The 23,646-nt window shown below is 43.4% G+C and overlaps 1 protein-coding gene across 1 annotated transcript in view; it reads right to left on the reverse strand.

Annotated features, from left to right (window-relative positions):
- Positions 1-4,035, reverse strand: part of PTN (pleiotrophin) — a 101,848-nt gene extending 97,813 nt beyond the window's left edge. Inside the window, exon 1 of the mRNA XM_023250600.2 lies at positions 3,749-4,035. The gene's annotated coding sequence lies outside the window, so the exon portion shown is untranslated. The remainder of the gene's footprint in view (positions 1-3,748) is intronic.
- Between the last annotated feature and the right edge of the window lie 19,611 nt (positions 4,036-23,646).

Below are 23,646 nucleotides of genomic sequence, written 5' to 3' on the forward strand. Positions count from 1 at the left end.
GAATTCTGCTTTCAGGAAACACATTAGGAGGCTTTTTTTTTTTTTAAGATGTCACTTTACCCAAACCCACCATGAAGAAATGGTTAATAAATCCCAGTAGAAGAAATTACATTTTATTTCTCAAAATATCTCAGGCATGAACTCTTCCCTGTATTTCTTGCCTACCCTTAAGAATGGGACTCGTGGGGGTGCCTGCGTGGCTCAGTAGGTTAAGCGTCTGACCACTTCAGCTCAGGTCTCATGTTGGTGAGTTCAAGCCCCACATTGGACTCTGCTGTTAGCGTGGAGCCCACTTCGGATCCTCTGTCTCCCTCTCTCTGCCCTCCCTCACTCATGCTGTCTCTCTCATAAAAAAAAAAAAAAAAATGAATGGGATCTGTGGTAAATGTGAGCTACATAATCAAATCCACATGTTACCATAAATATATATAATACCCTCTGATAATGTTACATTATAGCTACTCTTTTAAACCACAGGAATTTTAACTTTTTTTTTAACCAAATACTAAAACTGAAACAAAAGGCTTGTTATGTTTGACATTCTAGAAAGATCGTATGACACTGCAAAAACTATGCCACATACAAGAATGGCATGAGGTGCCTGGAAAAATGGCTCGAAGGATGGAAACTTGAATTGGCCATAAACATCAAGAATGAAAAACAACTTTCCAAAGTAAGGCTGTGGTCCAAATTCTGCTCAGGCTAGTTGACTCTGGAGAGAAAAAAGCCGGCAAAGCTCCCAAAGAGACGATCCATATCTGCATATTATTTTACCTCAGGGCAATGGCATGGCCTTGTGCCAAGAGAAGACAAAAATTCTTCTGATGATTCATTAGAAGTGTAGTCAAAGGAGAAAATATTCCTTAACTTTTTCGAGAAGCCTCGTTCAGCCTTCCAGCAACGGAACAGCATCATTGGAGAGCCTGGACTCTGCCGAGGCTCCAGAAAAAGCTATGAGCTGTGCTCAGGTGTAGACCAAGCTTGCTCTCTGGGCCCCTTGGGTGCTCTCAATTTGGACATTACCTTCAGGAGAGAAGTCAAGGACATCTCCCCTTACCCCTAGGCCACCGTATTAAATACATGAGCGTTTGGAGAACCTGAATTCTGACTTCTGGACCTCAATCAGCCGTTAGCTTACCACACATGCCATGTTGAGCAGGTCAACTAAACTCAGTCTCCTGAGAAAATTTTCAAGAGTAACAGAAAAAAAAAAAAAAAAAACAAACCACACGTCAAACAGAACTGGGATCAGAATCCATGTGAGAAGTCACTTAAATGAGAAAGCAAGAGTATCTTCAAAGGAAAAGAAAAACATTTAAACCATTTCATTTCTAAGACTGATCTTCGTGATGAGAGCGATTACACTATTTGGGGACCTTATTTCTCTCAGGTTATTTCCAATGATCAAGTTTCATGAAAATTCAAACAAGGCCATTGGCTTTACTAGAGTGAGAAAAAAATGCATTAAAAAAAAAGAAAAGTATGGGGGCACCTGTGGGGGGTGGTTCATTTGGTTGCCCTAGTGCCTCAGACTTCAGCTCAGGTCATGATCTCACGGTTCCTGAGTTCAAGCCCCACAGGGGGCTCACTGCTGTCAGCCTGTCTGCACAGAGCCCGCTTCCGATCCTCTGTGACCTCTCTGCCTTTCCCCCACTTGCGTGCTCCAAAAAAAAAAAAAAAAAAAAGTATCCTGCTGTATGTAAAGACCAAATAAGGTATGTGGAAGTTGTCAATAAATTTGTAAATTTATTACTCCAAATATCATGGAAAGAGGTCTAGAGACCCACAGAACCATGTATTATTATGTGATATAGATGTTATACTCTACATACCGTTAAATCATGCTCATTCGCTATAATACCTCATTTAAATGTCAGGTAATACGAGTTATACGGTAACGGGATGTTGACTGGTCATTAACACAGCTCTGGCTTCCTAAATGCAAGGCGCTTGTCTCCACAAGTGACCAGCTGAAACAGAGCACCTTATGGCCCCCTACGGCTTCGGGGGAGGGTGTTCCTCATAGATTTCACTGATGACACGAAAACTGTCCTAGAGGCGGTGCGGAAACAGTAGGGGAGGAAAGCTGGCCTTCCGAAGATGTAAGGTACAGTTAGAGAACTCACAGCGCGGAAGTTGCTTATAGCACAGAATCACGGTGGCTATTAAAATATTTAGTAAGACGTTAAAATAAAAGGGTGGTTTTTAAGATAAAATAAGAAAAAAAAATCTCATCCTCTAGTTTCAACCAGAGAGTACGAGCATGGCCGTTCTAAGGTAGCTTATATCACAAAAAGGGGGGGAAAGCGACATCCCCTCTTATTTCCTTTGAACTTCACGGGACTGCAAGTGTTTTTTAAGGCTTTGGGCTTTAAAGTGTATAATTTACTTACAAACATATGCAAGGGCGATGGAAAAGACGTGCTTTATTTTCTGTGTTGGGAGACCCTTCTTTTGTTTCCCTACCCATACCTCGTAATATCTCCACCTATCAATTAGGCTAAGCGGGCTCTGCTGTTGAATCAACTTCACGCTGGCCTGGGATCAAGACGGGGCTTCATGATGTTATTACTTGGAAACCTTTCTCCACAGTGGCCGAATCTCCTCCCAGGCCAGTCACGCCAGCACACGCACACCACCTTTCTCAAGCTGCTAAAGCAAAATGCCTACCAGGATGAAGGATGCTAAAAGGGGAACTTTGACAACCAGCCCACCGTCCATTCGCCTGTCTCCCGCCACCTCTCCCCATCCCCTGCCACCGCTATGCTTCTGGCCTATCCCCAAACTTACAAAGCAGCTGTTAGCAGAGAAAGGAGTTAACAGCAAAATGTGTATAGAGGTGTGTGTGTGTGTGTGTGTGTGTGTGTGTGTGTGTGTGTGTGTTTCGTTGAGGAGAAAGGTGTGTGTGTGTGTGTGTGTGTGTGTGTGTTCAAGAGAGCAAGTTTTACGTTTTGTATGGTAAGTGGGAGTGGAATCCATTTCTTGCTTTCAAAACGTTAATTAGAAAACATCAACTCGAAAAGTAAGGATCCGGGAAATTTCGTAAAATAAAATACACCCTCGCTTTACAGGAGTGAACCACCAAGTTCAAGTGCCTGTGAACAAGGCAGTTATTATTAAAGTCAGCATTCAACTGAGAGCCGGGTCTAAGGTGTGCCTTCTAAACTTTGGACTTGACCATTTCTAGGGCCGGTCCTGGGCGGGCGGGCGGGCAGGACAAGGAGCGTCGCTGCTCGGGGAGAGATTCTAAAGGTCCCCCGGGCTGGGAGCAGCAGCCCCGCCCATACCCACAAGAGCCAGCGGAGAACCCGCAGCTGGCCAGCCCAGGTGCCAGCGGAGAAAGGCCGGGAAAACGAGCCCGGCTTGCTCGGGCGCCTCCCTTCCTCTCACTTCTCTCGCAGCCACGGACACACCTCCCAAGGCAGGTTTCAGGAACGCGAAGCCCCGGCACGGTCCCCAGCTGGAAGCGGGCACACTGTCCGGACGCACGCACCCCACGGCCAAAGCCGCTCTCCTCCCACTCACCCACGGCCCCCGGACTCCCAGACCCGGCTCCCCCCGGATGCGCCCCAGCTGGCGTCCTCCGGAGCAAATCCGTTTTGGAGGCAGCCCCCCCTCCCCCAGCCAAGACGCCGGGCAGCCTCTCCCCGCTCCCCGCGCCGGCGGCGGCCGGCGCCCGCGCAAGCGGGCGACGGTCAAGGCGCGCGGCCCGGGGCTGCCGCGGAGAACCGCGCGGCTCCCCACTTACTTGGAGTTGCGAACGCCGCACGCGCCCGGGCTGCCTTTGTTGAACGGGGCGAGGCTGTGCGCTCGGTCCGGTGCCGGTGGCCGCTGCCCGCGCGCGGCTGCTGCGTGCGCCCTCCCTCCCGGACGGTGACGCCCCCGGGGGTCCCGCTTCCCTGTCCCCGCTTCGGCGGGTCCTCCGCTCTGCGGCTCCCTCGGCGGGGTTTGGGACCGGCGGGCGGGGAAGCCGGTCCTGCCTCTGCCTGCGCTGCGCCCTGCCGGGGAGGGAACGGAAGGCAAATGGAGAAGGGGAGGGATGAGCGGAGCGGGCAGGGCGAGGACGCAGGCTGGGCGAGGGAGGGAGCGCGCCTTTCCCTCGCGAGCTGATTGGGAAGCTCATTAAAGGCAGGAGTCTCCGGGGCCGCGCTCTCCCCGGCACGGGTTGGAGCCGGGAGATGAAACGGTGTTTTGTTTTTAGCAGGTGTTTTGTTTTTGTTTTAGCACCACCTCTCTTTTCCAAACTTTATGCCTGACCTGTGTTTTCGGTGGGCGCACACCCCGTAGCAAGGGTCGCTTCGATGGACAGCTGATAGCATATGAGGATACCATTTTGGCCCCAGGCTTTTTGTTTGTTTTGCTTTTTAATGATATTCGGGATGAAAAAGCCCAATCTTCAAAAGGACACTCTCATTCCTCCCCACGCTCAAAACCCCTCCCCTGCACCCAGCTCCGGTTTCTTCAGCTGTCAGTCCTGTCCCACCTGCGCGTCACAAATGTGAGCAGTCCTTTCTTGCGCTTGTCACAAAGAGTGACAGATGTCTGAAGGTTCCCAATTAAATTTCACTTTCCTTTAGGGGGCTTTTCCTTTTTGGGCTTCCTTGGTGCCTTTAGTGACCTATTTAGTGACATGTCTTTGACACCCAAGAGTTTTGGGGGCTTAAGGTAGCTCAAACTCTGGGCTTTGTAAAACTCAGAGGCTGCGCTGGGTGGCTTTCTAGATTTCCGTAAAGTTTCATTGAGAAACGGTGCTAAGGTAATACAGCTGGGGTTGTTTGAATAACACATAGATGGATATTTTTGATACAGATGTGACAAAAGTATTGCATTACTAATTCCGGAGTGTAAAACAAATTTCCCCCAACATTTCAAGAAGGAACTTTTGAGATTTTCTGGTACTCATCGGTTCTTGCCTCCCGTTACTTCCTTGAAGCTCATCGTTTGATGGCATCCTCCCCGAATGGTGGCAAAATATACTTCCATCTTCCCCAGTTCCCAGGTTGCATCCCTTCAATCTGATAAATATCTACTAAGCGACTCGTATAACTCTTAATGTGGACATTTGCTTAGAACCATACCAAACCCCTAAATTAGAAGCATTGTTTTGTGGCAAGTAGTTCTTAGAAACTTTGGGCTCTTACGTTGACTGCTACCTGGACAGACGTCCCATGAAGGCGCCGGCTAGGGACAAAGAGGTATCTCTGCAAGTAGACCTTTTAATCAGTTATTTATTATTTTTTTCAAAAGGGGAGGCATCAGAGATTCACATGTAAGCCTCCTGTTTATCCCCGTAACCAAACTCTTCATACACAGGCCACGCACCATCCTAAAGCAAAATAAATTAATAAGGAGCTGTCTTCCCTCCACATTGCAGATTTCATGTTGCCCCTCTGCCTTTTAGGATTCCCTTTTCCCAATGATGTAGCAGTGTTGGTTTTAGTGTGGTTTCACCTGCGTGAACCGTGAAGGAATGCCCATTGTTATTTATTAGGTTTATTTTTTGCCAAGGCTCTTTCCTGAAAGAGACTTCTCCACATTCGCTGTCACTCCGGCAGGTAGAGTTTCTGGGCCTTTAAACAAGGGGTCATCCCTCTTCCATTTCTTCCTAAACTTCATCTAAACATTTGCAAATGTAACATGTTGCTGCCAGTTAGGACAGTGCTTCTCTGCAGGGTTGATACAGTGAACATGACATGCCCATGATTTGGATACAATTACATGAATTGAATCCAAAATGCAACACTTTATTCAGCTAGGAATATATGAAGATTATTTACATCAGTGGTTCTCAACCAGGAACAGTGTTGCCCTCCAGGTGACATCTGACAATGTCTGGAGACATTTTTGGTTGTCACAGCTTGGGAGAGGGGGTTGCAACAGGTGTCTAGGAGGCAGAGGCCATTACCTTGTGGTGCACAGAACAGCCCCCACGGCAGAGAATTATTTGTCCCACGATGTTAATAACGCCGAGATTAAGAAACCCTAACTAAATTACTAACCATCATATTTTGTTTCATATAATGGAATATTATATGAAGTTCAAGTTCAAGGAGAAGATATTTTCCAAACTTTATGCCTGACCTGTGTTTTAGGTGGGTGCACACCCCATAGCAAGGACCACTTCAATGGACAGCTGATAGCATATGAGGATACCATTTTGGTATCCAAAGTTCAAGGAGAAGATATTTTCAAGTGCTCTCTCAAGTGGTCACTCCACATCCAACCTACAGCATCAGTTGGGTCTGCTGATTCAAGATTTCAAGTCATTCTATTCATTTCGTCAACATTCTTTGAAGACTCAAGGGTTGTTTTGGGGGTTTTTTCAGTTTTTTTTAAATGTTTATTTATTTTTGAGAGAGAAACAGAGTACGAGCAGGGGAGGGGCAGAGAGAGAGAGGGAGACACAGAATCCGAAGCAGGCTCCAGGCTCTGAGCTGTCAGCATAGAGCCCGATGCCGGGCTCACACTCACAAACTGTGAGACCATGACCTGAGCTGAAGTTGGATGCTCAACCGACTGAGCCACCCGGGTGCCCCTTGAAGACTCAAGTTTTTGAGTGAACAGAGCTATGAACAAGAACAGATAAACATTCCTACTATGCTTTAGTTTACATTTTTGTTTACATAAATAAACAATTAATTACATTTTAAAAAGATGTGAGAAGTGCCGTGGGAAAAAAAAAAATAAGACAATGAAGGAAGATAAAATTGCCAATTTGGGAGAGGAAAGGCTCCCTGGGGTGAAAACTGAGCAAAGACTTAAAAGAACTCAGGGAGTTGGCCAAATAAATATTTGGGATGAGAATTACCAGGCAAAGGGACCGGTCAGTGCAAAGGCCCTGGGGTCTTTGCCCTTGCCCCGTGTGTTAGAGGACCAGGAAGGAGGCCACTGTGGAAGGAACCTGGTGGGTGAAGATAGGCATCCAGGCCAGGCAAGTAATGGGTCAGATCATGCACGACTTGGTCTAACGTAAGAAATTCTACTTTTGCTCTCAGCGAGGTGGGAAGCCATTGAGAGTGATAAAATCTGATTGATTTATGATGGTCTGTGGTGAAAAGACCACAGGTGGGTAAGGAAGAAAGCAGAAACCCCAGAGAGGAGGCTACTGCGGTAATCCACTGTCCGAACTTCTCCATGTCTCTTGTGGGGAATGGCTAATCACTGACACCCTTTCACACTTCCTCTGCCCCCAGAAGCTCCCCAGTGCGTCTTGGTAAGGCCCGCCCCTCCCTGCTCCCTGCCGGTGCCCAGCCCTTCCAGGTGTAGTTACTGAGCCCCCGCACGAATGCTACATGATTAGCCAATGCAAGACCATCGAAAGCCATAGAAATTATAACATATCCTAAGGGTGTTTTGGAAAACGAGGCCACTGATTTTGCGGTGACGAATACAAGAAGTGTGATCAGCACGGAGTGAAAAAATGTGAAGGGACCTGATGAAAACTTTGTCAGAGTGTCTCTTGGATTTTGCCTGCCTGGCAGGACGTTTAGGCTCTTGATCACCATTCCGGGTGCTGCAAGATCCCTACAAGGCAAAAGCAGAATCCAGCAGGCTCACGCAGCGCGACAGAAGGCCCATTAACACACTTCTCTTCCTGTCTCTGAACTATTCCAAAGGTAATTTGTAAAACAACTTTGTTTTTTCTTAATCACCGTGACTAGATTCCAACTTCTCTATTTGATCATTTTTGTAAGGATTATGCTATTTTGTTTTTCAGAAAACTCAGCTAAAAATGGCTTAAATATTTTGGGACTTTGCCTCAAACGAGACAGGTTGGTAAAATCAGGGTTTCAAAGCCTTCAAGGACCAGGTGTTTCCATGTTTTGACTCCGCAGTGGGTTCAATTCGGTTCAATTCGTGAACCAAGGCTTTTCAATAGGGTTTCAAGGAGCTTCAGGCGTATCTGGCTTCAAGTAAAGAAGGCCCAGACCCCAGGGGACCCCAGTCACGTGGCCACACAGCTCACGCCAGCAAAAGGAAGGGGTAGAACGGATTTGGGAAGCAACCCACCATGCCTGTAAATTTTATGAATTCACCCTTGATCAATCAGGCTGTTCTGAATCTAAGTGTTGTGAATGTAAGCCCCTCAACCTCGCCCTTCTCATCAAGAGCTGCTAAAATATCAAGGTTCTAAAGTGACAAAGCTCAGGAGCTGGCCTTGGGCCTCATTCACACTCCCCCAGAAAATCAAGCCTGAAACACCCAAAAGAGTTTGAGCACCCATTACAAGAAAATAAAATCTACCCACCTATCTCCCTCAGGGGCATAAATGCAGAAGCCCTTAACCCATATCATCAAATCAATGCCTGTAATGTGTAAAAAAAAAAAAAAAAAAAATAGAAGACTGTAGGTCAGATTGGATGTTTGTACCTGGAACACAAGTTTGGTTTTTCACGTGAAAATCAAACAACATAATTCACTATATTAACAGAATAATTAGAGGAGCAAAAGGAACACATTTACCTAGACAGGGAAAAGCACTAGAAAGAACTCAACACCCATTCGTGATAAAAATTCTCAGCAACTTAAGAATATAACTGAACATCTTTGTTCTGGTAAGGCACGTCTGCAGAAAACCCCTAGCTAATGTGACACTTTCTCGCGAAAGTGAATGCTTTCCATCAAAGACTCAGAACAAGGCAAAAATTACCATTCCTACCACTTTTATGTGATGTTGTGCTGGAGATATTAGCCAGTAAAATGAGGCCAGAAAAAAAGAAGTAAAAATAATGGAAGGAGGTGTATATATATATATCATATATGTATGATATATGTAGAGAGAGACAATTGTCAGTAATTCATAGAAAAGCATCTAGAACTATTAAGTGCCCTTACCTAGATACAAGTTCAAATTATAAAGGTCAATTTTATTTCTATATTCTAGCAATTAATCAGTGGAAAAAATAAATATTAACACATGTATCTCAAAAGCATAAACTACTAGTGAGATAAATTTCACAAAACATGTCCAAGGCTTAGACACTGAAAAACACCAAACATTTCTGATGGAAATTATAGGACACAGAAATAAATGGGAGAGATTCATTGTGTTCATCAATCTGAAACTTAAAAACTGTTAGGATGTAAATTCTCTCTATCTTTATCTACAGATTCAGTGTAAGCCAAACCGAATCCCAACAGATTTTCCAATTGATGTTGACAGACTGGTAACATCTCGATGGCCGTGCAAAGGATCTCAAGTAGGCAAACCATTTAAAAAAATTTTTTTTTCTTAAGTTTATTTATTTTTGAGACAGAGAGAGACAGAGCATGAATGGGGGAGGGGCAGAGAGAGAGGGAGACACAGAATCTGAAACAGGCTCCAGGCTCTGAGCTGTCAGCACAGAGCCCGACGCGGGGCTCGAACTCACAGACTGTGAGATCGTGACCTGAGCTGAAGTCGGACGCTTAACCGACTGAGCCACCCAGGCGCCCCGGCAAACCATTTTTTAAATAAAGAACAAAGATGGAGGACTCACACTGCTTGATATCGAGTCCCAGAAAAAGGCTAAAATAATCAAGATTATTGTGCAATCCTGGCGTAAAGACAGACTTCTAGATCAATGGAGAACAAAACCGTCAACTTACAAATAGACTCGAACATATTTCACGGGGAAAGGATCGTCATTCCAACAAACGGTCCCAAAAGAACTGAATATTCATGTGGAAAAAATAAATGTCTACACTCCAGAGAAAAAAAAAAAAAACTCAAGATGGATTGTGGATCCAAAGGAAAAGCAAATGCTGTACAATTTTTGGAGAAAATAATAGGAGAACATCTTTGTTAACTTGGGTAGGAAAAGGTTTCTTAGAAAAAATATAAAAAGCACAAAGTGTTATTAAAATGCCGATGACTTTCATAAAAATTAAAAGTCTATTCTTTGAAAGTTACCACTGCAAATAATACTAAGGCAATCCTGAGAATGCAGATATTCTCAAACACATATCTGACAAAGATTGTGATCCAGGATATTAAAGACTTCATGTAACTAAATAATCAGAAGTCAGTGCAATATTTAAAAATGGTCAAGGGGCACCTGGGTGACTCAGCCAGTTAAGCCTTTGACTTCAGCTCAGATTATGATCTCATGGCTCATGAGTTCAAGCCCTGCATGGGGCTCTGTGCTGACAGCTCAGAGCCTGGAGCCTGCTTCAGATTCTGTGTCTCCCTCTCTCTCTGCTCCTCCCCTGCTCGCACTCTGTCTCTCTCTCCCTCAAAGATAAACATTTAAAAAATAAAAATAAATAAATAAATAATGGTCAAATGATCTCCACAGACACTTCACAAAAAAACAAAAAAATTCATAAGTCCCAATCAGCATCTGAAAAAATTCTTCACATCATTTTCCTTGTCAAGGAAATGCAAACTAAAACCCAGTGAGATACCACCGCATACCTACTGAAAGAGCTAAAATTAAAAAGACTGACAATCCTGGCAAGCCTGGGTGGCTCAGTTGGTTAAGTGTCTGACTCTTGATTTCGGCTCAGGTCATGATCTCACCATTCACGAGTTTGAGCCCTGTGTCAGACTCCACACTGGGCATGGAACCTGCTTGAGACCCCCCCCCCCCCTCTCTCTCTCTGCCCTTCCCTCACTCATGCTCTTTCTCTCTCTCTCTCCTTAATAATAATAATAATAATAGACTGACAATCCCAAGTATCAGTGGGAGTATAATATAAAACGGTACAACCACTTTGGAAAATAGTTTAGCAGCTGCTCATAACTCAACCTACATCTACCATCTATCCAGGCTTCTCCCTGTTGGGGTACGTACTCAAGTTGAATGCAGATACGTGTCCCACACACTTTTGTGCACCTAAATGTCCACATAGTGTCCTTATCTAGAATAGCCCCAAACTGGAAATCCGTCAACTGATGAATGTGTTGAGAAACTCTGAGAGATCCCATTCACTGAGACATTATTCAGAAATAAAAGAATAAATGTCGAAACCTGCAACAACATAGACTAACTGCAAAGACATTACACTGAGCCAAACAAACAGACACTTGTGAGCACATGCTGGGTGATTCCATTATATGACATTACAGAAAAAGAATCTACATTGACAAAAAAGTTGAGGTTGGAGAGCTGGGTAGAACCACGAGATATTCTACTGACATGGTGATTACACAGAAATATACATTTGTCAAGAATCATCGAACTGTACGCCTTACATGGGTATTTTTTATTGTATATGACTAAAATCATTGGATGTACCTCAATAGAGTTTATTTATAAAAGAAAATAAAGAGATAGCGTGGCATAGTGTTTAACCGCATTGGCTCCAGTCCGATTGCCTGTTTTCAAAGCTTAGCTCTTTCACTTACTGGCTGTGTGACCTTTGGTGAGTTACTTGACCGCTCTGGGCCTTGGTTTACCATTTGTGAAGTGAGGATAATAACAGTGCCCGCCTTACAAGTTTGCTAAGAAACTTTAAGATTTTAACATGTTCAGAACATTACTCGCTAATTAATAAACACCATACAATCATTTGTTACATTAACAAAGCCTCTTTAAAATCACCACACTAAATTCTGGGCCAGACAGTGCATTAAATTAGGAGTCGACGCATATAAAAACAAGCTGTATCTTAAGACTTTCAAAAGTAAACTCCTTTATTTTTTTTTAAATTTTTTATTATTTTTAAAAGTTTTTATTTGCTTAATTTTGAGAGAAAGAGAGAGGGAGGGAGGGAGGGGCAGACAGAGAAGGAGAGAATCCCAAGCAGGCTCCACATAGTGCAGAGCCTGATGTGGGGCTTGATCCCAGGAACCGTGAGATCATGACCAGAGCCAAAATCAAGAGTCGGACGCTTAACCACCTGAGCCACGCAGACGCCCCATAAGCTCCTTTATTTTAAGAAAACCATCTTTCTTTGCCTATTTCCTAAGGTAGATGGCTAACTGCTGTTGTTAATAGACATTCAGTGGATAGTTAACCGGAAGGATGTCTGCAGTGTGTGGATGGCCAACCAGCCCACCCCCGGAGATCCCGCTTCAGGGAGGCATTGGCGGCATTGGTGGTGTGGGATATAAAAAGGCAGTGCCGCACTGAAGGCGTGCCTCCTGTCACCAAAGAGATGAAGCGTACAGCATGACTGATAAAAACATCAGAGTTTACAGTAAAAGTTGGTTTTCTCAGCTCAGAGGGAAAAGGATCCACATCAAAGGTTACGAAAGAACACTTAATAGAAATGGAAGGATTTATACTGGGTTTTGAAGAATGGTTTTGAAAGAGAGTGATGGGTAGCATCAGAGATGGCAGTGATTCCAGCGGGTGGAGCCCACAAAGTCCAGCAAGAACACGCGGGATAGTTCATGGACACCTTTGGCTGAAGCGAAGGTAGGGGAGCCACCCGAAGCTGGAGTGAGGCTCACGTGTGGCAGATCTGGACTGAGCGTTTGTTGTAGACACAACAGAGACACAGGGGCTTCTAAAACAGACGGACACGGTGACACAGTAATCCTTAGGAAGGCTGATGTATAAAGCATGGAGGCCGCCTAAATGAAGGAAAAATCTATTAAGAACACGTCATCTCGTCAATCTCTCATCCAAGAACCGAGACTTACGGAATCGTGTAAAATTTATTTGAAGGGCATCATCTAAAATTTGGCCTTTGATAATGCACTTCCTTTCTTCTGGTCTCCAATGAATTCTTTCTAGTGTAGCCAGGGAGCTGTCCTCAGTGACCCCTGCGTACAACGTTCCACTTCGTGCCTCATTGGTTCTTGCTATTTTCTGCACCGATAAGGTCTTGCCGGCTCTGCATTTACCTATACCCTACCCTTCTGTCAAGTTCCTCCTACGCCATGAAGCCTTTCCAGAATTACACAGCCACACTGAGCTGCCCCATCACCACCTCTCTCAGGGGTCATAGTCCCTTTATCAAAACAACAATAACAACAACAACAGCAAAACCAGCTAGTTGTCATTTGTAAGGAATGTGGACGCAAGAGTATGGGGTTGAAAAGTACAGAGTGAGACTCCCTTCATCTGCTGCTGGTTAGTTTCCGACTTTGGATAAATCACTAATGGCTTTTGACCTTGATTTTCTTTAAAATACAATAGGACCAGGAATCTTTAAGATTCCTGCTACTGTGAGTATGGGGTTAGACATTTTATTGTAATTTTAGGAATTTGAAAGCCCTAACTCACTGGAACAAGATCCATCTTTCTTTCATTTAAAAAAAAAGTTTATTTATTTTTGAGAGAGAGAGAAAGGGGAAGGGGGGAGAGGCAGAGAGAGAGAGGGAGGCAGAGACTCTGAAGCAGGTTTCAGGCTCTGAGCTGTCTGCACAGACCTGGGGCTCGAACTCACGAACCCGTGAGATGCTTAACTGACTGAGCCATGCATCCTTTCTCCCCTCCAACTTTCTTTTCATTTCAGCCCTTAAGTATTGCCATCTTCAAGTGCCATGCAACCCTACCCTGCTTCGAATAATGAAAGTTTTATGAAACCTTCCACATATATTTTCTCATTTGATACACATCAGGAACCCTGTAAGAATGAATGTCATTATTACTACTTTATAGCTGGGAGGGGGACAGAAGTTTAATAGGCTAATAAGGAGAGAGGAGGGTGACAGCTTTTCACAGAGGCATTTATATGCCCTCTCTCCCCACCCTTCACTCACTCCCTCTGTCACTCAGCCGGTTCCAGAAAATATACATATTTTATATCTGAGATTAATTTCTCACTAATGACAGTTCTGTAATATAATGAAAAGGAGCTTAGCCTATGCACATGTACTCAGTTTAGATCTTCCTGAAGACTTTGATACTTCCTTTCTTGTATCAAAGGTTTTTTTAGGGGGATCAGGCAAAGAGATGTGAGCCTGAGTCATTTTGTTATGATATGTTGGGACTCTGTGGGTTTATTTTAAGATCAGTTGCTGTTTAGCAATTCATAGCCCTAGTTTTATTTTGGAAATGACTTTCAGTTTCCATTGCATATGAATATTTAAGACAAGATTATTATTATTTGAGACCAAAGTTTATTCTTTGGAATTCAGCAGAACATTTTCTGAGAGATTCAAGTATAACGTGGCTCCAGGACCTATTAGTACGGATGGATTCTGCAAAGCATACACTACTGCCTGCACACAAATACATGATCACGCACGTGCACATGCAAAGAAGGAATCGAAGGAAATCTACACACGCATGTGGGCGTGAACGCAAATATCTAGAAATTGAACGAAATGTGCCCGCAAATTATGTTTACCAAAATTGCTCCTTGAGATGAAATTTCAGAAGTCATTGATTCATTGGAGAGGGAGAAAGCCCAAGAAGCCTTAAGATACTCAATACCTTGTTTGTCCAAGGTTAACCCGCAGTGTCTTATATCTATAAAGCAATTTTCCTTTCAAGGACATACCAGACCATCCATTTCCTGCTAAATGTGCATAACGAAACAGATGCAGATGTTGCATTGCCGGGTTGGAAATGGAAATTTTCTTCTTACTCCTAGGGGTACCAGAGCTCAGAGTCCACAGCGATTTCTGCTTCTGCCCTCTCCCCCCGCACCCCCGCACGGGCTTGGGTTGTGCATGAAAAGGGAGATTCTGTGACTAATATCAATGAGACAAAGAAATGAAAGCTCTCTAATCCCTGGGCTGGGCGCCAGCCGTCCCACTGTACGGGGCCATTGGCCAGAAATCCCACTGTATGCTGGGCCCCAAGCCAACCAGGATTGGATACAATGAATTTCACAGCCACCTTTTCAGAGCTGACAGCAAATGCCGGGGCACCAACAGCCTTTGATAAGAGCTCCAACTTTCTCTCTAACATTTCTACCCAATAATAATAAAGCTTTTTATTTAGAAAGCGGTGCTCTCTTGAAGATTGCTTAGTGCTTTTGGAGACACCAATGCATTCATCTCAATGCTTATAGTGAGAAGGCGTGGTGTTGGTGGCCAAGACTGGGAAATCAACATTCTCTTCCTGTTTTGAGAGAGAGAGAGAGAGAGAGAGAGAGAGAGAGAAAGGGAGAGAGAGAGAGAGAGAGAGGGAGAGAGAGAGGGAGATATTACTGTATGCAACAGTTCATTCTACTATTGAAATTTCTAGACAAAGCCTCACATGAATATTCTTCCCTAAATTAAACATGTTGCTGTGTGATTCTTAATGAGTTGTTTACTTAGAATACCTCGTCTCCTCTTAAGACGGGGGGCTTTTGAAAGGCCGAACACATACACAAACCAGTTAATACTGGCACCCCTCATTGAACTTTCTCGCTGTTTCAGATTTAAATATTGATTTCTTTCTCTTTCTCTCCCTGTCTCTTCACCATGGCAGCAGCTGTCAGGAAGTTGGGAACTTCAGGCCAAGAAGGCACCCAGGAGAATATGAACGCCATTAAAATATTTTTTACCTCTTACTTTATTGTTGTTTCGAAAGCTCTTGAGGAGCTAGCTGGATACCGGGTAACCGAGAAGGCTGTGTCTCCACTGGGGAAACACTGGATTTGATTTCCATTAGGGATTCTGAATTATTTAGTGGGACTCGAGTGCCCCAATCAGCTCCTTTCTGAGTAGTTGGCTCTCCGCATCCATTCACATCCAGCGTGTTCTGAGGCCTTCTCTTGAAACCACAGTGTTCATGGTGTGTAACTTCTTAAGTTTCAGTTTCAGAGGTTTGGCAACAACTTACTTTCTAAGAATTAGGCTCAGTATACGTGAAGAGAGGCCTAGAACGTTGCAAATGAAAATAATTGGGAACGACCTCATTTAATCCCAACTTGTTCTCATTTCCGAATCGCGCCATAACGTACTCCAGCATGAAGTCTGCACTCTTTCACACTGTAGATGAATAGTAATTGCTGTAAGAAGTTAATTTCCTAGCACTCCTGTGACCTTGCTGACTAATCGGGTTGTATTTGGATCGGGTCAGTTGGGACTGACACTGGTAGAAATTTCGGTGGAAATCCAGACGAGAAAATAAAAGGTAAAGGGAGAAGCCAATGCATAGATACATACAGACGTGGATCTCCCTTCCAGTTTCTGTACATAGGTTGAAGAGTAATCAAAACTGAGCCAATACATCTGACCACTTGTTATAAATTTGCCATTTTGCCCGTCACGTCGCATGCTTCGAAAGAGGGTGTAGCAAACACGTCTGAGAAGATGAGTGTGGGTCAGGTCCATGGATAACCTTGCCACCATCCCTATGGAAGTTAGGCTTCATTTTACTGTCACGGGCATTCCTGGATAGGTGGTCAGCCAGGAGGCACCGCATATTGGATTTCCGTTTTGAAGGCCTCGCGCTGGCTGTGTTGAGCAGATGGAAGAGAAGGAGTCAACGTAACAGCAGGAATGCCGGTGGGGACAATCCAGCCGGGAAATCATGGCGGTTGCAAAAGAAAAAAGGAAAGATCAAAAATAACCCCTACGTTCTGAGCTTTGCGGGTGGTGATGCCAAACCTTGAGGCAGGGAACGGGACTGGACAACTAGAAATGAGTCCAGCCTTAGAAATGCTGAGTCTGGGGGCGCCTGGGTGGCGCAGTCGGTTAAGCGTCCGACTTCAGCCAGGTGACGATCTCGCGGTCCGTGAGTTCGAGCCCCGCGTCGGGCTCTGGGCTGATGGCTCAGAACCTGGAGCCTGTTTCCGATTCTGTGTCTCCCTCTCTCTCTGCCCCTCCCCCATTCATGCTCTGTCTCTCTCTGTCCCAAAAATAAATAAAAACGTTGAAAGAAAAAAAAATTAAAAAAAAAAAAAAAAGAAATGCTGAGTCTGGAGGCTTATGTGAGGTTTAAGCACAGAATGTGTTATTTAAGCAAGATTTAAAAGAAGTATATACCACGGCACAAGTTGGCAATTTTCAATTCACTTCGTGTGTATTTTCAAAGCATGATCTAAGACTCTGGGCCACTCGCTTTCATTAGTCCCTCTAGAATGCCTAAGTCAATTTGTGCAAGAAGCTCTCAACCTTGTAATAAAAATCTTCCCAAACTAGAGTCTGCCCTTTAAACGGGGTGTTCAGCTGATCTTCTCGGGGCTTCCATGTCCAAAGTGAAAAGAAGAAATTTTGCTAATGACTAATTCTTTCATTTCTCCCCCAGTTGGAAGTAACCATATTTTGGAGCTTCCCTATATCAGAGTGATTGGGAAAAGAGAAGTTGTGTCCTTGTTTAGATAAAAATCTGGTTATCCGCTACTCAAGGGACAGAGTTGGTAGCTCAGCTAAGCCTTGTTTTCCACCTCAGTCCCCCTCCCCCTTCTCTTATCCATTTAAACAATTATCCTAATGAATATTTAGTACATTTGTCAGCAGGTTTTGGCTATTGCCTAAGGCCTATAATTTCAATGTCTTACATCCTACTTGCTTTTTATTTTGTTTTGTGTAAGTTTGTGAGTCTTCTTTCTTGTTGTATCATTGTTTTGTTCGGCTCTCTGTGTGTATGAGTGAGAGAATCAGAGCCACCCTAACTTCTGTTCCATTCCCTTACCCCAGGTAGTTCACATGGCTTTGGCATTGCTTTCACGTGTGTGGGGCTGGGTCTTTGTCTCCAATAACTTTTACATCGCCATCGTGCACCCTGCTCTCCAAACTTCCCTTACATGACACTAATTTTGGTCCCATCCTAGTCAAGGAGAGGGTGGTAAGAACAATGCAATGGTTGATTTGTGCATAATATCTAAAGGATTGGAATAAGTGACTATTCAGAAAAAACTGGGTGGGGGGGGGCACCTGGGTGGTTCAGTCGAGCATCTGACTCTTGATTTCGGCTCAGGTCATGATCTCATGGTTAGAACCCTACAATGGGCTCTGCACTGGCAGTGTGGAGCCCGCTTTGGATTCTCTCTCTCTTTCTCTCTCTCTTTGTCCCTCCCTTGATCTCTCTCTCTCTCTTTCTCTCTCTCAAAATAAAAAAACACATTTTTTAAAAAGATAAAGATAAAAAAAGAAAAACTTGGCACCAATAGGAATTTTCTCGAAAAGAAAAAATGAGTATATTTGAGAAGTAAATACAGAACAAAGGTTTCCTAAAAAACTGGAAAAGTGCAAAGTGATATCAAGAAGATGACTATACAGTTGAACATTTATTTGGCAAATTAAGGAGTACGTGATGACAGGCCATAATTATCTTCATCTTCCAGGCACTGGGGTAAGCAATTCATAAAGATCACATGTAATCCTCACAAGAACCCCATGAGGTAAATGACTCATTACCCCTATTTTTCAGATGAAATCACACGGCTTGAGGTGGTCAAGTCGAGGTTTGAGCCAGATCGGACCTAGAATGTACTCTGACCTTTTTTGGTCATCATCTTCCCAGACTTTTCATTATATTTTTGCCACATTATATAACATTTTGATATGTGGGAAGTGAATCATTTCGATTATTTACCTTTTGAAACTAAATCGTTAGAGGGAAAACTATGATGGAATTCAGACGAGAAGAAACAGTTCTATCCTAAATTGTGTCCTCCATTTTTAGGAATAGTTAGGAATGCTTTTAGCTTCAAACAACAGAAAACCTGGTTAGCAATATCTCACATAACAAGACTTCCAGAAGTCTGTGGTCGCTGCTGGCATTGGTTCAGCGTCTCCAAGATTTCAGAGCCCATTTGGTGTCTCTGTCACGCTGCTGTCCTGCACCTTGCGTCTCACAAGATGGCGACGTCTCAGGAGTGGTGCTCAGTGGAGGGTTTCTCCTTGAGTATCTCCTTCCCATGGGGAAAGTATAAATCCTTCCAAAGGCCCCCGAAGACTCGTCCTTACTATTATGCTATTAGCCATGATAGGGTCAGATGTGACCTTTCCTGGAAGAAAGATTGAGTAAGTTGGAGTTAAGACTTTTTTCAGCTTCCATAATGGGGGCCAGGCAGAGGAGATAGGGGTCGTAGAAGGGCATGGGGTAGCAAACAGACATCTGCTGCAACTATCACAATGCACAGGCAGACGGTCCTCCCTCGGTATGAAGAATAAACTGTAGTCATGTGATCTCTCCTCCAAAGACCAAACATGGTTAGTCACCTGCACCTACCTGGGTTTTCGGTGGTTTTGTTTTGTTTTGTTTTTTAAAGCTGGATTTCAGCTCCTTTATGTGTACCAGGTTTTAGCAACACTTTAATTTCCTGTTTCAATTACCACAGGCTTAATAAAAGCTGTTGCATGGAAAAATAGTTATTTTGGAGCACCTGGGTGGCTCAGTTGGTTAAATGTCCGACTTTGGCTCAGGTCATGATCTCCCAGTTCTTGAGGTGGAGCCCCGCATTGGGCTCTGTGCTGACAGCTCAGAGCCTGGAGCCAACTTCAGATTCTATGTGTGTGTGTGTGTGTGTGTGTGTGTGTCTCTCTCTCTCTCTCTCTCTCTCTGCCCCTCCCCTGCTCACACTCTGTCTCTGTCTCTCTCTCTTTCTCTCTCAAAAACAAGTAAACATTAAAAAAATTAAAACAAAGAAAAATAGTTATTTTAGTCTTCATTTCCATCAAGTCACTTACTTCTGCCTGTGGTAACAGTCTGTAAGCAGTTCTGTTCTTTTCCTTAAACGTTTCATTTTCTATTTCAGTCTCTTTGGAATTTTTTGTTGATCTCACCATATAAACTCAGAACTCCTTAGCAAGATCTGCTGATAACTAGTTCATGTTTCAAGCACTTTTTCTGTCACAGTGTTTAGAATAAGAAACCACTTACAGCATAAGATAGACTTTCAGTAAGTGATACCAGTGCCTCATTCAGCCAAATATTTTATCTCTAACAGTGGCACAAAAGGGTGTGTGGGGGAAAATGTTATTAAAGGAAGAATTTATCCTAAAGAAGATTCTTTTTCCTGACCAGCCAATCATATATATCGATGCATTTTCTAGACCCCAATTGTTCCAACTCATAGCTCTTTTCCGCTTTGGGGAGGGAGAAGACTTAAGGGAACAACATGTGACACTGTGGGCTGTGTCCTTCTAGAAGCCTTAATAGGAAGCCCATTTGTCCTTCCATATGAACCACGCTTTCGATATCAGATTTATCATTCATAAAAGCATATTTGGGGCTCCAATTTGCTTTGTCCTATTTTATTTGTATTTGTTTTTAATGTCTCCGTTGGCTTGGAGCTTGAAGAGTAAAGTGGTATATTATTTACCGACTCCTTGAATGCCGTTGATAAAAAACTTGTGATCGTGATTCCTTTTCTTCCACAAAATACGTATCTGACTTTATACAAGCTACTTAAATACTAAGGCTTGGTTTTTCTCATCTATAAAATGGGATTACTGGGAGGTATTTGCTCCAGAAGGCTGTAACAAGGATTAATAATGAGAAAAAAATGTAATGTGTGCCCAGAGCAGATCATGGAATGTAAAAGACATTCAATAGTCATCTCTTTCTGTCCTTAGCATCAGAAGCTGAATCATGCATATAATACAGTCAATAAATGCAGGGGTGGGGATTCATTATTTCAGGATAATCAGAACCTAGAAAATATATTTTCAGATAGGGGGTCAACGTTTCATTATAAATGGGGATTTTTTTATGTTGAAGAATAGAATGAAACTATTTATATTATTGAACAAATTTAGATTGTAAGTATTAACCCAATGAATAAGTCAAACGTACAGTTTGTTTCGGTTTTTCTAAAAAATTGTATGGCAATATGTCTTCTTTCAGATTTTAAATCCGAAGCATGATTATATTTACAAGGTAATATGTAAAGCTCTCATCAATTCTCCAAGATTCCTCTTGATTCTTTGCTTTTCAGTTATTCTCATTGCCACAAAAAACACTGTCATTGTTCTCTGTCTTTTGAAAGATGATTTATCTCGGGGCGCCTGGGTGGCGCAGTCGGTTAAGCGTCCGACTTCAACTAGGTCACGATCTCGTGGTCCGGGAGTTCGAGCCCCGCGTCAGGCTCTAGGCTGATGGCTCAGAGCCTGGAGCCTGTTTCCGATTCTGTGTCTCCCTCTCTCTCTGCCCCTCCCCCGTTCATGCTCTCTCTCTCTGTCCCAAAAATAAATAAACATTGAAAAAAAAATTAAAAAAAAGGTGATTTATCTCTATAATTTATTTTCTCATAGTATGTTGTATTGTAAGCTATTAGAGTATTCAAAAAATCTGTGAGAGACTGCCCAATAAGATCTTCGTTGAACAGTTGAGGATAGATGCTAGCATCTAGAATGCAAGACTCTTTAATTAGAGACTAATTTTGCTAATGGTGTGTCCAAAATCTAATGATTTGACACCACTGCAACTTTTGATCTACCAGACATTTGCAACCATCGAAACCTGAAAGATGAAGACTTGAGTAACTAGGATATTACTGGTCAACTACCTTAAGTTAATTGTAAACTTGATAAAAATACGTCATAGCTTTTTTTAAACTTCAGAGATCTATATTAAGACCCTACAATATGGAATAACTTTCAGCACCTTATCTAACCTCAAATTTTGTGATTCCTTGACCCCATAGCTAGAGGCTCATCAGACTGGCAAACCTCATACTTGGGATTTGGAAACTCACAAATGATTGGTGTGCCTCATCTTCCCCAAGAACCTAACGTATGTCTTCATTGGGAGCCCAAAACTCCTCCAAGTCATTGAGTGAGTGGGGTTGTTTTTTATAACCAAAGAAGAGAGGAAGGTAGGAAGGAAGAGAGAGAAAGAGAGGAGTGAGGGGAAGGAAGGAAGGAAAGAAAGAAAGAAGGAAGAAAAAAGGAAGGAAGGAAGGAAGGAAGGAAGGAAAGAAAGAAGGAAGAAAAAAGGAAGGAAGGAAGGAAGGAAGGAAGGAAGGAAGGAAGGAAGGAAGAATGGGAGGGAGGAAGGAAGGAAGGGAGGAGGAAAGGAAGAAAAAAAAGAAAGTAAACAAATGAGTTCAAGTTCCCTGAAAGCATGGGACTGCAGCTCCTTAAATGTTCAGCAAGACTTAAAGCAGATTTCTCAAATCAGTGGTCACTGATAGAGACCTGGAAGCTATTTTCAAATTGTTAAGTTTCTCATTCCTTCACCTCACCTTTCCTCTCAAAGACCTAATTATCAGCGTATGCTATGTTCTCTGATATGGATACAGCCATGGATCTCACAGCTTTAGATCAATATTAGAAAAATTACAATAAAGCAAACAAATTAATTCACATTAATTTAGCATTTACTAAATGTAATTTAGTAAATGTAATTTAGCAATTACTAAATTCCAGTCAGTGGTCCGTGTCCCTGAGAGTGTTGGAAACCACTGGAGTCAACAAAATACAGATACTGGGAGAATCATGAGGCTTAAATTCTATTCCTAGCTTCCCTTTCGTGGACTCCAATATATATGTTTTGAATTTTCAAAGTAGAGATTTTGAAAATACAAGTAGATACTTTGGGAGAGCTCTCCAACTCCATGTTTCTGATTCTATAGCGTTGTATGGGCCGCTTCAATGCACAAATTCAGTTACCGGTTGGACTAAAAAAAAAAAAAAATCACGTAACTGTCCCCTCTCCTGGCTTCACTAACAGAAGGGAATGGACCACAAATGGTCAAGGCAATCCAGCTATGTCTTTTCAGATACTGAGACGCTGATTCACTGATTCACAAACTCATTGATTTCTTACAAACCACCCAAAACTTAGTGGCTTTAAAAATAAGCCATCATTAACTTGCTCGTGTTTCTGCAGCTTGGACTGGACTTGTCAGGGCAGCTCTGCTCTGCCCCACACTGGGACTAGAACATCCTAGATACCCTCTTCCATCACACACTGGATGGGTACCTGCATGGGGGTGGCTGAAACAGATAGGGGCTAGCTCGACAGCTTTCGCTCTCTGCCTGCCTCCCTGTGTGGCTAACTTGGGATTTGTCACAACGGTGCTGGGTCCCCAGAAGGAGCACCAGGGGGACCAGCCCAGTGTGCAAGTGCCCATCAAACCGCCACTTGCTTTACACCAGCGAAAAGGGACACTAGCAAAAGGGACAAACGCAAAGTCAGTGTGGAAGCGGACTATACCGGACACTGACATCAGGAGGCAGGGTTCATTGGAGTCACAAAATAACAATCAACCAGACATACCAGTATGGGATCTCTGGTTTAATTTATCCTCGTGAGGACACTAGAAAAGCTTCTGATCCAGGCACCCACAGCCTATGTTTTGTTCCTTGAAAATAAAAATGACAAGAGAACCAAGAAATTTCTGAAAGATCCAGTTTTCTTGAGTGGAGCTATTCAATCAAATGACGAGCACATTATTCCAGCACAAACCCCATGCACGATATTTGGTATTTGTTGCTCATCCAACCTTTACTCCCTACTTCTTTTCAGACAAGATAAAGAGAATGAAAAATATGAGTTGGGTTTGGGTCAGAGCAAGAAAATTCCATTCCATCGGTATCGCCCTTCTCTTGACAACCTCAATGGCCATTTCACATTTGGTAATTAAGCCTGTACTTTTCACCAGAGGCTACTGCTAACGGAGTTGAGGATGTCACTCCTGATGGCCTCTGGCAGAGGAACGAGGGTGTCGTTGGCAGGCAGACCAGCTGTCATCTCTTCCTGCAAAGAGCCAGCCGCTCACTGAGCCAGTGAAAACTGCGGCCATTGATTTTTCTATACAGATGATTAAAAACAGCTTGGATGCCTGTATTTCATACCCATCATCAGTGACAATGAAAGGCCCTAATTCATGGGACTATATCATGGTCTTCAGGGCAAACCGTAGGTTTGGGCTGAAGAC

Source organism: Felis catus, chromosome A2, assembly GCF_018350175.1.
Source record: "Felis catus isolate Fca126 chromosome A2, F.catus_Fca126_mat1.0, whole genome shotgun sequence".
Classification (NCBI taxonomy): domain Eukaryota; kingdom Metazoa; phylum Chordata; class Mammalia; order Carnivora; family Felidae; genus Felis; species Felis catus.